Source organism: Leopardus geoffroyi, chromosome B2 (genome assembly GCF_018350155.1).
Source record: "Leopardus geoffroyi isolate Oge1 chromosome B2, O.geoffroyi_Oge1_pat1.0, whole genome shotgun sequence".
Lineage (NCBI taxonomy): Eukaryota > Metazoa > Chordata > Mammalia > Carnivora > Felidae > Leopardus > Leopardus geoffroyi.
The window spans coordinates 110,237,065-110,253,867 of record NC_059332.1 but is presented as its reverse complement, the minus strand read 5'-3'; the positions used below and the strand labels follow the sequence as shown (position 1 = coordinate 110,253,867).

General features: G+C 33.2%; 1 long non-coding RNA gene across 1 annotated transcript; it reads right to left on the bottom strand.

Annotated features, from left to right (window-relative positions):
- Positions 1-520: 520 nt before the first annotated feature.
- LOC123609806 lies at positions 521-10,055 on the bottom strand. The gene is made up of 3 exons (XR_006717970.1): positions 9,926-10,055; positions 4,880-4,966; positions 521-1,033 (listed from the first exon to the last, which is right to left on the bottom strand). It is a non-coding gene; the product is annotated as an uncharacterized LOC123609806 (long non-coding RNA).
- Between the last annotated feature and the right edge of the window lie 6,748 nt (positions 10,056-16,803).

Genomic DNA, 16,803 nt, shown 5'->3' with positions numbered 1-16,803 from the left:
AATTTCAAGAATGCCATCAATATATATGCCATAGTCCTTAATAATCTATTGCCATAGTTCTTAATAATCTATCACAAAGTGATGAGAATAATAGATGCAAATTATATAGTATGGGATTTTTATGTTCAAAGATGTCCCTTACAGGAATTATGTTGTAGGAATCATTGGTAAACAAATATTTTCTTTTTGATTAGAGTTACTGATTATAGAGTGTTTTCTATTTATCAGCTACTCTGTAAAGCCCTTTGTATTGTTATTGCCTTTAATTCTCACAGATGTTTAATGAAATGCACATATCTTCTATTTGGAACATTCCATCTCCGGATCTTTTTTTTTTTTTTTAATTTTTTCAATGTTTATTTATTTCTGATAGAGACAGAGCATGAATGGGGGAGGGAAAGAGAGAGAGGGAGACACAGAATCTGAAGCAGGCTCCAGGCTGTGACCTGTCAGCACAGAGCCTCACATGGGACTTGAACCCATGTACTGTGAGACCATGACCTGAGCCGAAGTCGGATGCTTAACGGATTGAGCCACCCAGGCGCCCCCTCTTGATTTTCACATAGGACAGTTTTCCTTCTGTTTCACCTCAGATATCTCCTTCTCAGAGAGGCTTTCCATAATTTCCATCTAAAGAAGGACCCAGGATCTCTCTAACATATTATTTACTTTTATTTCTTACCACCTATAATATAAATATATAAAATTATCTTTCTAATTTGCCTACTTGTTATTGTTTTCCCTCCTCTGACAAACTAAACAATTTAAGCTCCATGATATCCTGTAACTTCTCTGTCTTGTTCATTGGGGAACTTCTAACACCTAGAATGGTGCTCTGTAGAGATAGATGTTCAATAGCAAATGATTTCATGTTAGTTCCATTGAACCGAATCTAGTAAGGTTGACTCATTTACCCCAAACCAAAGAACTTGAGAGGGGTAGAATTGGCAATCAAACCCATGTTTCCTCCATTTCAACGTTCATGTTCCTCACCATGACCTTCAATTGCTCTCAGATTATTTTTGGATTCTACCTAAAAATGAAAAAAAGGAAAAGTCATTCTATTCTTGTGTGTACCAATTCAGAGTCACACTTTCAAACATCTTAGACAAGATTGTTATCTCTAAGACAGCCATGCATGTTTTCCAGATTCTCAGATTTTTTAGTTTTCTTATAATAATTCAGTCATTAACGGGATGTTCATTTCTTCCTTTAGTTATTAAGAAACTTCAAGAAGATCCTTTAGACTTTTTTCCATGTTGCGATCTAAGAATGCAGCCAGTTTTTGAAATCCTCTGTTGTTTATTCATTTAGTAATTTGTAACCTATATAAAAAGTTATAGTAGTTCATTGGTCTAAGAATTTTTGCACTTATGTGTTTAAGACAGACATTATCAGGTCTGACTATGGCATTTGAATAATTTGTGAGGTACCCAGCCTTCCAATATTTTAAAAATAACTTTTGATTTATTATTATGACAATCTGGGAGCTGGAATTTATTGGTATTATGTTTTCAACATCATTAGTACCACCATTCTATTACCCAAAGAATTAAGATTTCAGTCCTTGAAGGAGAATGATGTTGGCATTTCCTTCTCTATAATTCATTCATGAATGAGCATCAACCATTTATCAAGAGAAGGAAGAAATTAGAAGGGTGATGATTTTATTGTTAATTGAGAAACATATTTTATTGAGAAATTGAGAAAGACATATATGTAAAAGGTGTTTTTAAGTAAGTACATTTGTTTACATTTTACTAAGTTCTTTAAAAATGGAAATTATGCTATAAAAGCAATTTTATCTGAGAATCAATTTGATATGTTAAGCTAGAGATGTTTATTAATGCTTAGCTATAGATATATGTAAAGAAATTAAGTATACCAATTAAAGCAGTTTTAATCTGTTTTATTCACAATATTGGGGTGAAACAAAGTCAGAAAACATGTAATTCCAGCTATTAAACTATACAAATGTTTCCAATGGGATAGGTAGAAAAAAACTTAAAGTATCATCTAAAAATAAAGATTTTAAACAAATGAACTTTTAGTCTACCTTTCAGAACACTGGCTGGTTGTTTATAAAAGTTACATAAGAAAATACGTTGGTTATGTTATTAAGTCATTGTTTTTATATAATTTCTGGTTTCTATAGGTCGACTCTGTTAAGGAAGATGCAGGCTAAAGGCTACCTACAGGAAATAAAAGGGCAAGAAATTTAAAAAAGGTTTCTACTTTATCAAGATACTCATAATCTTGGAACTATAGAGCATTATGAAAGATTAAAAAGTTCTATCCAAATTTAATTGATATTATGATTTTGCTCAAAATATTATTAAATAAAAAATTCATATGCACTTTAACTTTGTTAGATGAGACTAATGATCCATTGTTGTTGAAAATGTATGTAAATGAAAAGCATTTAAAGTATAATTTTATGGTGGAGCATATTAAAATATTCTAGGGTTATGTGGCTTTCTAAAATAATTTAAAATTCATTAACCTAATTTTACTGTGGAGATTTTTTTTTATTTGAACCTATATTTTTGATTTTCTAAAGCAGATTTGAGAGGTCAATGTTACTACTTAGTTCCTGCAATTATATTTCAACATGGGGAGACTTGCCTCTTTATGAGGTCACCAGTAATATTTTATGATTATTCCTCATGAAAATGTTATTTAATGATATTTTATTTGTTTTTCAAACTAGTAACTTTTCCAATGGTAAGATGGTTTTAATTTATTTAAGGCAAGAAGACATAAATTTTCCAGCATAAAAATGAAGAAATGTAAAGCCAGCCACCTGGGACTAGTTTTAATAGTAGTACACTCATAGAAGGTATAAAAGACTTAATACCAACCAAAGTAATTCATTAGTTTTCTCAGATCATCTGTACTTAAATAGTAGCCAAATAAACTTTGCAGATATATTGAAAAAAATGGTATGGCTCAGATTGGTACCAACTCTTTCAAAGTACCTCAATAATAATGTAGAGGTTTCCAGGTTATGGAATAAGCTTGTTAAAGTTGCCCATCTTGAGAAAGTTCCCTTGTTTAATCTGAAGAGTTTATCTCTATGCCCACGACTGTCTGAATATCATGCTCTTTGCACTTACATTCTTAATCCTCAATGTTGAATATATATATAATTATTTCTCCATTACATCAGCAATATTTAGATATTAAGTGTGGGTACCTTTGGAAGTTCTCTTAAATCATAAAGATGTTTGGGGACAACACAGAATACTTAGCTAGTTAGTTTTAATAAAAAGTTTAAACACTGTAAAGTTTTGGTTCATTATATTGATACATAAAGTGTATTATTTACAGCCTTCAGTGAAATTAAATATAGCTCTGCAGTATTACTTGTGCATTTCAGAATTACAAGGCATTTCTAAATGAGGCAGAACAATATTGATATTAACTTACGATTCCCCAATTTTATTTTGACTTGAGTCTATATACAATAGTTGGGAAAAGTGAAGAATTGAGCTAAATAAAAATGGTTGAGATAAAACTTTGGTATTCAGAAAAATGCTGCTGGCAGCAGTGATTTTTAAAAGGCAGGAGAAAATCAGAATCATTTATGAAAATTTTCAATGTACATTCTCTATACACAAAAAGACTTTACCAGGAGCTGTAAATGAGAGCATAGTCTTTGGAGACAAATAGACATGGTTTTGATTTTAAACCTTGTGCCTTATTAGAAATATAATCTTGCACAATTTACTCAAAGCCAGATCACAAATCTAGAGGCCATGCCTACAGTGGCCTGGGGATGCTGACATCATTGAAATTGGCAGGATGGGAATTTAGCGAGCTAGAGTGGCTGTGCCTCATCCACATTGGACATTACTTGTTTCCATGCTCGGTGTTGTTAGATATTTTGGTTTCTCACAGAAGGTGGATATGTATTTTCTATTTTCAAGACTCTGCTTTTTTAAAAAAAATTTGGCAAGTAATTAAAGTATTCCAAAGATACCTTTGGCTGAAATTCAGATTATGGGTACCAGAATGTGATGTCTTCCTTTGTATTAAGCAAATAAACATTTATTTCCTCATAAAAAAAAGTTTTTGTGAAGATTAATGAGATAATGTCAAAGTTACCAGATCTTTAATAAAGGTTGGTTACCATTGACCTTTCTTATTCAATTTTAATTCTCTTCCTTAATCAGTAGAATCATCCATAATAGATGCAGCTTTTAGCCTTTGTACTTATTACAAGATATGGATTTAGCTTTTATATTTAATGAATTGTGTTTATTTAAAACTATCAAGTAGAAAGCATAGTTTCCTTATCAATTTTGAAAAAATTTTGAAAAAATCTTAGTTGTGAAACTTTGGTCAAGTAACTTATTTTCTTTGTTTTCTTCTCTGTAAAAATGGAGACAGTACTTTTTTCTGGGAAAAGGGTTAGGTGAGTGTTAGGTGAGGAAATCTATGTAAAGGAGCCCAATAGATACCAACTTATCTTTTCTTTATTGTTTCTACCTTTCTGGTTGTTCATTTATTAAACTAATTGATTAATTCTTGGGTAATCTAATCCTAGATTTTTAAATATGACATTGTACTAGATCATGGCTTATTATTTAGCCAAATTTTGAAGGTAGATGAACCTTTGATTCTGGACACTTCCTCAATTCATGTACATTTTAAAAATTACTTGTTATATTTTGAGATTATATTTACCTATAAAACAGTGAAGTTTTTTATGTTTTTTAATTTTTAAAGTAGACATTAAATATTTGTTGGATAAATGAATAAAGTACATTGCTAGAATATATATAACACTTAAAAACATCTTGAGCATGTCAACACACAAATCAAGAGATCATATGACTCAGTAAATTCAGTTCCACAAAATGTATCATTGTCTTACTCTTCTATCAGGAGATTCCTTTGCCTTTTCCACTCTATATCAGTACACCTCTATCAGGAAATCTGATTTGTAGCAGAAAACCTTTACCTAAAACAACAAAATGATTATTGATATTAACTATGCAGTAAGAAATGACGTTCAGATGCTGTTGTAGTTCCAGTCACGTGAATGAATATAGAAGTCACACTTAGAGTAGGATACATATAATTTTGTTTAAATGATCTTAATTCCAAATATATGAATCTAAAAGTAAAAATATATATTATATTTTAATTAAGCTATTTTTGGAAAGAAAAATAAGAATATGCTATATTCAAAGGAACAACTGGATAATGATTAGGCTGTAATAGTGAATCATTATGTATGATAAATATACCTATGACTTAACTCCACTGATCAATTACATGACCTTCTTTTCAAGTAGGCTTCTCTTCTGAAATTTTTCTCATGACTACTACCTGTAATGTAGTTTTTAGACCTAGTGTCGTCCTTTGTTACTTTATTCTTTTTGGTTTCTCTCTTGCATTTATCTTTATTGACCACTTACCTCTTGGTACTCCTATCCTTTATCTTTCACCACCTAATGAATTCCTAGTCCTTTTCCTTTTAATTTCATCTGTTCTGGTTAGGCTTCCTGTCCTGCAAACCCACTCAGGTTTATATTTTATGTTAGGTTAGAGTTACACTGTTTTTGACAATGGGCTAAGTAAGATTTACAAAACAGCAATAAAACAAAAAACCGAGACTGACTGATAACTTCTAAATTAACTGTAGAAATTGAAAGAAAACATTTCAGGCCAGAAGATGAGTTAACATGTTAGAAATTATGTAAAAATTATTACATTAGTAATTATGAAATTATCAGTAGATATTTAATATTTGTTGAATACATAAAAGGTTGTAATAAATCTATGCCATAAAAAAGAGAGATATTACCTGTTCTCATATTATTTTGGAGTAAATACAATATAATATTTCCATCAAAAGAACCTTAGTATGGTGTCTCATACACAGGAAAGAATAAGAGATAACACAAAATGTTTCTGTGGTTTACCAGGCTTTGGAGTTCCTATGGTTTTTGTTTTTGATAACATTAAACACCTTTCAAAAACAAATGGCTATAAAGCTTATCTGAACTGAGGAAGCATAAAAATGATCAGAGTGTTCTGGATCCATAGCTTTAAATGGTCTTATACCATTTTAAAACTGTATGATGCTGAAAATATGTTCAATATTCAGTGTATAGTTGTTGAATTTTTCTTATATTGACAGGCTAGATGAAAATGAAAGGTCAAGAATGGAAAAGTTGATCAGCACATATCTTCAGCAAGAATTGAAGTTATGAGTAAGAAAAACAATGCTGTCATTCTTGGAAATAGAGGTAACTGGCATTTTGGAGGTGGATTCAGATTGAATTAATAATGAGAGCAAAAATCTTAATCATTTCAAATTTAGTATTTATGAATACATTTTTAAATTCAGATTCTTCTCTGACTTACACGTTCCTTTTTGGTCTCTTCTTAATTTAATCATTATGCTTCTCTCTTTGCTGCTTCTTGCAGAAGACTTAAAATGAACGATCTAGTTCTGATTTTCAGTGCACGCTGTGCCCTTTAGAAAGGTTGGATTAATGTATTGTGTGGATTTCTCTTTCCACCTCCTGAAGCTTACTATTTAAAAAGCTTTCACAGCTAGAGAATCTGATGATAAATCATCTTGTTTACAAGCAGCTTAACAAATGGTGGCTGGTGATAATAACCTATTAGTTATTAATTATAAAAAGTAGACTATGTATGTTTATATCACAGATGCTCACTACATTGAGAATGATACAGTCAGGGGACTTTTACAACTGTATTTATTAGTGTTTCAAGTAATAAGAATCTCAGAATGGGGAATATATTACTTAATTCCATAAGAAGAGCAAACTGAAACAAACAATTTTGTATGGTCTAAAACACCTGTCATTAATAAAGACTATATCATTTTTAACCACTTATAGTAATCTATTACTTTGAGTAATAGAAAGGTTCTAGAAATTAATTAAAATGTCAAAAAATAGATTTATATTGCCAGAAAAAATTATGTTAATCAGTATCAAGTGAAAATATTTCATTCTTAAGTGCCAAAATATTTAAACCAAGATTAAATGATTTTTTAGCTTAGATTAGATTATTTTCTGGTAATAAAATGTGTCAAATCATAGGTTGTGTTTATTAATATAGCTTTTGTTTTTTATAAACCGAACAAAGTCTATATATAGTTGGCATATTTTAATGGCAAGTAATTTTAGAAGCTAAAAATAACTCTATAAATTGTGATTTGGAATTCAAATTAGATATTGTTGCTTAGAGCCAAATGGACTTCATAAATTTTAGAATTTATTAAATAACTTGTTTAAAATTCGGCAGCTTTTTTGTTTCTCTTTGGAGAAGAATCCAGATCTAAAAGGAATCTATGTGTGACAAAAAATGGATTAGTGGAAACATTGTGAAAGCTTTATGAAGGTTTATTTTACAGGAGAAAGTAAGCAACTTTAACTTTGTATATTTAGTTGGCTAGGGAATATTTAAAATAAATTTCCATCCCCATAAAGATGAGTCTTATTAAAAAGTCCAACTTTTTGACAATTGACTTTCATTATAAAAAACCTCTCAACTCTATATTTTTTAAAGTTTATTTATTTTTGAGATAGTGGGAGACACAGTCTGAAGCAGGCTCCAGGCTCTGAGCTATCACCACAGATGTCAGGGTGGGGCTTGAACTCGTGAAATGCAAGATGATGACCAGAGCCAAAGTTAGATAGATGCTTAACCAACTGAGCCTTCAGGCGCCCTCTGTCAATTCTATTCCGCCTTTAAATGTTTTGATGATTATTTTATTTTATTTTATTTGAGAGGGAGAGACAGAGAGAGAAAGAGAGTTTGTGTACGCTAGTGGGGGAGGGGCAGAGAGAGAGGAAGAGAGAGAATCCTAAGCAGGCCCCATGATCAGCGAGGAGCTTAACACGGGGGTGGATCCCATGATTGGTACATTATGACCTGAGCCAAAATCAAGAGCGGGACACTCAACTGTCTGAGCAATCCAGGTGCCCCTTGATGGTAATTTTAAAGAAAATCTGTATTTGAGAATAAAGAATTTATACCATATATATATGTGTGTATATATATACATATCTATCTATCTATCTATCTATCTATCTATCTATCATCTATCTATCTATGGTATTGTGTGTTTTATTGTTTCCTTTTTCTTGTTTTGGTTGTAATTTGGTCTTCTAATTTAGTATCTTCAGATCGAAGTTTAAAATATGGATTTGGGACCTTTGTTCTTTTTAAATTTAAGCATTTAATGCTAGAAACTATGTTTTAGGTATTGCTTTAGCTTTATTCCACAAATATTGATGTGTTGTGTTTTTTTTTTTCTCAACGCAAAACATTTTATAATTTCCTTCTTTGTTTTCTTCATTGGCCAAAGGTTACTTAGAAATGTTGCTTCAGTTACAAACATTTGAGGAGTTTCTGGGCATTTTTCTCATACTGATTTCTAGGTTAGTTCCATTGTAATTATAAAACATATTCTGTATGATTTAAATTTTTTAAATTGTTCATGTTTGTTTTACATCCCAGTATATCTTTGTGGAGCTTCCATGAGCATATGAAAAAACTATTTATTCTCCCATTTTTAGATGAAGTATTGTATAAATGTCAATTAGGTCAAGTTGGTTTATAGTACTGTCCCAATTGTCTATATCTTTACTGATATTCTCACTTGTACTCACAGTGATTCAGATAGAAGTGAAGTCTAACAATAAATTTGTCTATTTCCCTTTTTAACTTTATCAGTTTTGATTTGTATATTTTAGGGCTGTGTCTTAGGGATATGTACATTTAGATTAATATGTCTTCTTGATGAATTGACTTCTGTACCACTATGTAGTGTTGTTCTTTTCCCTAATTTTTACTTATTCTGATATTTATTTTGATATGATTTTAATCATTCCAACTTTGTTTTGATCAGTGTTGAATAATATATATTTTTCTTTTCTTTTACTTGTAACTTATTTGACCTTGTCAAAAAGGTGTCTTGTAGATAATATACAGTTGGCCGTTTCTTTTTAATCCAAGTTGATAACGCCTGCCTTTTAATTGAAGAGTTTAGACTATTTGCATTTAATATAATTATTAGTTTAATAATAGGGTGGCCATTTATCTACCATTTTGCTCTTTGCTTTCTATTGTATCGGTTTGTCTCCCTTGTCCTTCTTTCACTGCTCTAATTTGGACTAATTATTTTTTATGATTTCATTTTTTCCCCTTTATTGGCTTATTAGCTCTTTTTTTTTTTTACCTTTTTTTTTTTAACATACTCAGTCTAGGGTTTGCCATATACATCTTAATTTTTCATAATTTACCTTCAGATAGAGTTTTTTCTGTGCGTCTGTTTTATCTTTTATGTTATCCTTGGCATACATTTTGCTTCTATGTATAATATAAATCCTACAGGGGTGCCTGAGTGGCTCAGTCAGTTAAATGTCTGACTCTTGATTTCAGCTTAGGTCATGATCTCACAGTGGTGGAATCTAGCCCCGCATCTAGTCTGCACTCTCTCTCTCAAATCTCTCTCTCTCCGCCCCTCTTGCTCTCTCTCTCAAAATAAATAAATAAACAAAAAAATCCCATAATACATTATTACTATTTTTGGTTTGGACAGTCCTGTATCTTTTATTTATTTATATATTTATATTTGAGAGAGGGTGCAAGTGAGCAAAAGGCAGAGAGAGAAGAGAGAGAGGGAGAGAGAGAGGTGGTGCTCACTGGAAGCAGGGCTTGTGTTCATCTAAAGTGGGACTCCTGCTCATCTGAAGCAGGACTCAAGCTCACCTGAAGTGTGGCATGAGCTCACTGATGTGGGGCTTGAACTCACGAACCATGAGATCATGACCTGAGCACATGTTAGATGCTTAACTGACTAAGCCACACAAGTGCCCAACGGTCTTTTATCTTTTAAAGTCATCACAGATAAGAAAAAAATCTTTATGCTTACCTTTATTTTATTTTTTCTGGCACTTTTCATTTCTTTGTATAAATTCAGATTTCCATCTGGTCTCATGTTCCTGCTGAATGAAGAATTTCCTTTAACATTTCTTGAAGTGAAGGTCTGCTGGCAATGATTTTTTTTTTCCTGAAAAAATTTTTATCTTAAATCTTAAAAAGTATATATTTTCTATTGGGTATACTGTTTTACAGCTGTGTCCAGTAGGTTAATAAACATGTCAAAGAAATTCTCCATATCTGATATTATGCTTGTAATATTTGTGGCATTTCTTTTGACTCTTATTTTATAGTTTCAGTATCACTACTGAAATTTCCCATTTGTTTTTATATATAGTTCACCTTTTTCTAGAAGATCTGCTAACATATTAATTGTACTTAAAACGATGCTGTTTGATAGTGCCACCATATGGAACATCTCTGAGTCTAATTTTATTGATGGGCTTATCAATGACAATGAAATTTTTCCTTTGCTTTTTTGCATATCTCGTAATTTTTAACCAAACGCCAGACATTGTGTACTGAAGAACAGTAAAGACTGAAGTAAAAATTATTTTATCTCAGAAATGAGGACATTTCTTCTGTCAGGTTGTTAGTATGGAGGGATGAGTCAATTTTGTCAGTACTTGACTTGGGTTTGGGTTTAGTTGTTGGTGTTTGAATCTTTATTGCACCACAGGCTTTGAATTCCTATAGTGGTGAGCTGTTGTTATCTTGTGGTAGGAGTGGAGTATGGAGTGCTGGGGGGTTTCTTTCAATGTTCCTCCTCCACCTTCAGCTTTCAGCAGTCCTTTCATGTCTGTACTATAGACGATCTCTGCATGTTCTTACCCCTCTCCTACAAATAGATTGCTGTTGATTGCTGCTCATGTTAGGAGAGGAGGGTACTCTATTATCCTGGTCTAGATTCATTTTTAGGTGAATTCTATGGTCCTGGGCTTTGGGGGTGAAGTTCTCATAGACCTGGCTTTCTTTCTCATGTCAGCCAAACCCAGCCTTTTATATATTGAGAATCTTGGGTAGGAGAGTATTTCCTGCTTTTTCACCAGTAGCAGCCCTCTGCTTTGTATCAGTGTAAGATCTTGAGTCCAAGAGATTTATCTGCTCCTCTTTTAGGAGCAGAAAATTATGCTTCTTCCCTTTCTCCTCATCCCTCAGGAATAGTAGATATGTCTATGTCTTGGAGACAGGAGGAATTCCTATTTATTTCCCAGAAGCAGATGGGATTATGCCTCTACCACACCCCCAGAAACAGGATTTTTACCTGAATCTTAGGAGCAGTGGCACTTCATGTCTTTAATCAGCAACCTAGTGGTTTTTCCTTTGACAAGAGAAGGAACTGAGAAAGCACATAGATGTTTTATACATGTTCCTCTGGAGTAACTGATCACCCACATATCTGTGTTACTGAGGGAGGTTCTCTCCGGTTTCCTGCCCTGCCCGGAAATTTTCATGAGATAGGCTCATGGAAAAAAGCTTGTAGAGTACAAAATATACTTCTCTCTAGGGATTTCAGTTTTTCCAAACTTATATACCAGTCAATCCTCAGACTTTAAGAATTTGTTAAAATTTAATGTGATTTATTCTTACTTTTATGGTGATCACCTCATCCTCATATGCTTTGTGAAAGGTGATATTTTCTCTTCAGACTTTGTCACTCTTTGGAATTCAGTGCATTTACTTGCTTTGCAACCCCATCTCTTCTGTGGACTAAAGAAAAATATTTGATAGCAACATTCTCTTGTGGTTTTCTGATCCTAAGCAGACGCAAAACTTCCTTTACTTTATACTTGTTTTAAAGCCACCAGTCAGAACAAATATATTAATTTAGTAGAATTAATCTTGATAGGAAAACAATATGGTCCACTTAAAAGCAATATGATCCACTTAATTTGAAATTTAAAGAGCACAGTAGGCATGATTTTAAAAAGAATTACAATATTGAAACATGATCAGTGAAGCTATTGATAAGTTGGACATGAGGCAACTTGATATTGGTGTCTGGAATTGTGAATACAAATAACAAATTATATGATTTTTCATAGACTTCTATGATTATATTCATGACAAAAATATTAGTTTTGCCATATGTTGGTCAGATAAGTTTCTTGGAGGAAGTGAAATGTGAATTTTGTCTTAAAGGATATGTGGCTCAAATTAGCGAAGAAAGAGAGACGGGCAATCCAGATGACAGAAACAGCAAATTCAAAGGCACGAAAATAGAAAATAAGTAGACATTATGGTATATTGGAAAATAGTAAAGATACTAGCTTTGTTTTGTTTATTTATATCAGAGGTTGGCAAAGATAGCTATGAGCCTCATCTAAACTGCTGCTGTTTTTGTATGACCAGTCAGCTAAGAATGGTTTTTACATTTTAAAGGGTTGCTAAAAAAGAAAAACAAGAAGGAGGAGGAATAGGAGAACTGGGAGGAAAAAGAGGAACAAGAAAAGGGAGAAGAGAAAAAGGAGGAGAAGAAAAGGAGATAAAGGAAGCAGAAAAGGAGTAGGAGACAGAGCTCATATGTGGCTTGCAAAACCCAAATTATTTACTATCTAAACTTTCACAGAAAAATTTTTCCAATCCATGAACTGTAGCTTTCTTATTGTTATTCTATTACAGGGAAATAGACCCTTCCCCCAATTTTCCAAAATGTGTACTAAGATAAATATAATTGTCATATTACCTAATTTCTCTTTCATTTGCTTTCAATTGATCTATCAAGTTAAACTGCTTATAATTATACTTGGACCTATATATATATATTTTAAACAATCTATGATAAATTTTTTCAGTTATGATCCATTAAATTTACACTTATACTTTACATATGGCCCCACCTGGGTTTTACATTGCCCTTTCCTTTGTATTGATAAGCTAGATACAACCATAATTTCGTTTTTCAAATTGCCGTAAATCTATCACATAGTTAAAGAAACTGTGGTGAGTTTGAGGATTTGGGGGCTGATCAAGGAATAGACAGAACCGTGAGATAACAATAATATATAACAAACTTGGACAGCAGAAGACCTTCCAGAGACAGTAGCACAGGGCCACCATCTGGAAGGGGAAGATGACAAGGTAACTCTTTGGGGAGAGGGGGATCACAGAGGGAAATTAATGTTTAGGTGATGGTGTTTAGGTGATGTCGCTTGGCAACACAGTGAGCAGAGTGGGAGTCTCTGGGTCAGAGAACTCAGAAGGACAATAATAATTTGGGGTGTTTCATAGCCATGAAACCTATGGCTGTAAGATGTTGAGTGTTTTGTGGAGTATGCAAAGCAGCCAGGCTCTGTATTGCTAAAAATACACTTATTTCGGCTATGTTTAAAACAATTGGATGGATGTGTAAGGATTTGAGTTTGGAGCTGGTGGTCTTGATTCAATGATCTGAACCTGCTGTTAAGAAATAAACATAGGCGCTAAATACACAGAGACTATCTTTAACCTACTTAGATACCAGAAACAAAATAAAACCAGCTAAAGAGGGGCACCTGGGTGGCTCAGTCAGTTAAGTGAGCGACTTTGGCTCAGGCCGTGAACTCACAGTTCGTGGGTTTGAGCCCTGCATTGGGGTCTGTGCTGACAACTCAGAGCCTGGAGCCTGCTTCAGATTCTGTGTCCCTCTCTCTCTCTGCCCCTCCCCTGCTCGTACTCTGTCTCTGTCTCTGTCTCTCAAAAATGAATAAACATTAAAAAAATAATAAAAAACAGACAACCAGCTAAAGAGATCTCAAGGAATAAATACTCACCCCATCAATGGTGAAACAGCAGGTTGACATTAGATTCTTTTCACAGGAAGATAGCTTTGACTTTCTGATCTCTTTTGTGCCTTTCCCTTTTTACTATTCCTATTTGCCATGTTTTGTCAGATGGCTGAGACAGCCACATGAGTTAGAGAGAACTGATTATCTAAACCCCTTTTGTTCTCTTTCTGTTTGACACTGACAGCACTTGGTATATCCTCTGAAGATGAGTGGCTGCAGGAAAATAAAAAAACTAAATCTGATATTCTGGCTTTTTATCTTCAGATTTTAAAATATAGGTTAGGGGCACCTGGCTGGCTCAGTCAGAGGAACATGTGATTCTTGGTCTTGGGATTGTGAGTTCGAGCCCCACATGGGGTTAAAAACAAAATCTTTAAAAACAAATAAGTAAAAATATGGTATAGATTAAAACATAAGAGTGCACTCATCTTGATAAGCACTGAGAAATATATGGAATTGTTGAATCACTACATTGTACCCCAGAAACTAATATAAACTGTATGCTAACTACACTGGAATTAAAATTAAAAAATTAAAAAATTGAAAAAAGGATCAACAAAAACCAAAATAAAAGAATGCTGTTTAGATAGCTAACTGTGGGATTTGATTTAAGCATTTTATACTTGTTTTCCATTTTTATAGACAATCAATAGCATCATTTACAAAAGCAAATGGTGTTTTCATAAATATTGCTTACATTTTAACTTCTATCTGGTCAGATCCTCAATTAAAAAAGTGTTGTTAACTGGTAAAATATTTGAGATCCTTCAGTGTGCTTTTAACTTTTTCATCCGCATCTTCAAATATGCAAAGGAAATAATTTATTTTCATGGGGAAATTCAGTTCGTTATATAAATTTGTTCAGGACTTGGAATGCAGAAGGCAGAAAGCCTAGGTGCATTACTTTCTGACATCCTTTGCTCTCAGCAAATAGATACTAAACCACAAGAGGAAGATATCTGCTTTTTGTTTCAGATATTTTAGAAAATAGTTTATAAGTCTTACAGTCAAATCTGATATTGTTCAGTCATAGATATAAGGATCAAAAGAATGTAAAAGTCAAAGTAAGAATAAGGGAAAAATAAACATGAATTCATTTTTATTGGTCTTGTTTTATTAGTGGATTTGACAGAAGAATTTCATAACATGCTTTCTTCCAGTTCATTGCCTGACTCTGGCTTTGATGATCACTGGCTCCTCCATAAACCCAGTGGACTTTATGGTGAGGAAAACTGACTCCTGTTGTTAAGTAAAATGTCAAGATAAACTCAGAGTTTTTAAGGTAGATATTTAAACCTTGGATTACAAACACAGCAGAAGTAAAGAAAACACATATTTGGACATTCAACTTTCAGAGGTGAAGACCTGATAATTATACTAGCAGTGACCTGTTAAATAATGATCATGGTCTCAAACATTTGGTAATAAATCCCTCCAGCTTAGAAAATTACTAACATTTGCTTCTCAACCTTGGGGTCAACAAGACTTCATAATTCTGGGCTTCATGATTTTTTTTAAGTTTATTTATTTTTGACAGAGAGAGTGAGCATGAGCTAGGGAGGGGCAGAGAGAGAGGGAGACACAGAATCTGAAGCAGGCTCCAGACTCTGAGCTGTCAGCACAGAGCCTGACACGGGGCTTGAACTCACAAACTGTGACCTGGGCTGAAGTCAGACGCTTAACTGACTGAGCCACCCAGGCACCCCTGGCCTTCATCATTTTCAATCAAGACACTAATTTATTTATGTAATTTTTACTAGGATCAAGAAGTATCAGTAGAAAATAGTATTATATAATCCAAAAGATTATTTCTAAGAAACTTGTTGATTAATGTTATCAACTAAATTGTGTCTCTTCATCAAGATTTGTACGTGGAAACCCTAATTCCTAATGTGATTTATCTAGAAGTGGATTCTTTAGGGGCTAATTAATGTTAAATGAGTTAATAAGAATGGCCCTAATTTGATAGGGCTGTGGCCTTAGAAGAAGGAGATTCTCTTTTTCTTACTCTCTCCATCTCTCTGTCTCTTTCTCTGATTCTCTCCTGCCATGTGAGAACATAGTGAGAAGGCAGCCATCTGAAAACTGGAGAGAATTCTCACTAGAAATTGAATCCTGCTGGACTTTGATCTTGGAATTTCCAGCTTCTAGAGCTGTAAAAGAACACATTTCAGCTGTTTAAGCCATTCAGTCTATGATATGTTGTAAAGCCAGCCTTAGCTAACTAAGGTAATTAATTTGCATTACGTAGCTATCTTAATTTTATGCAGTATATATGAAAATAAATAACCTCCTTGAAATACTTAAAAGTCTTTCCCCAAAGGAAAAACAAAAACGCAGCAAACAAAATAACAGACTAGAGATGTTGATAATGGATCCTGAAGTCACCTTTCAGTTGCCTTTTATGGTTAGGGATGAGCATAGCATGGCTTTCCTTCTTTCAACAGACCAGAATTTCTTAGGAAACATTTTCCATTTTCCAGAGGTTAAGGCTTTCTTTCAAATTGTGTACTGTAGATGTTTAATTAGATAAATACTCAATATTATGCCTGGTAAGATTATGTTAAGATATAAGCTTATAACTATCTGAAGTTTTATTTCTTTTTGCTCATTGCCTTTCACCCATGCAAGTCTTCCTTTGCTTCAAATAAAGTTTCCAATAGTTTATCTGATCTTTGTTCTATTTGTATGATTTGACTTTATGATAAAAGTTTGACTTTCCACTTATATTTTGCCTCCCTTTTTGACTCTGAGAAGCCTCACCAAATTACCTGTGAAATAATAGTTACTGTCTGGCCAGTGAATTTATGTTCAGGAAAAAGGACGTTAGAAGAGATGGAATTTAAGGACATGAAAATAGTACTGCTTTAGGCATATTGAGCCTTCCTCTAACTCAATTTGAGTCTGTAAGGATATCTGCATATAATCAAATGTTTTAGTTTTTAATTATTAATTATGGAACTAATGAAAATGGTATATATTTTATGTTTAAAATATATGACAGGACACATGGGTGTCTTAGTCGGTTAAGCGTCTGACTTTGGCTCAGGTCATGATCTCACGGTTAGTGGTTTCGAGCCCTGTGTCAGGCTCTGTGCTGACA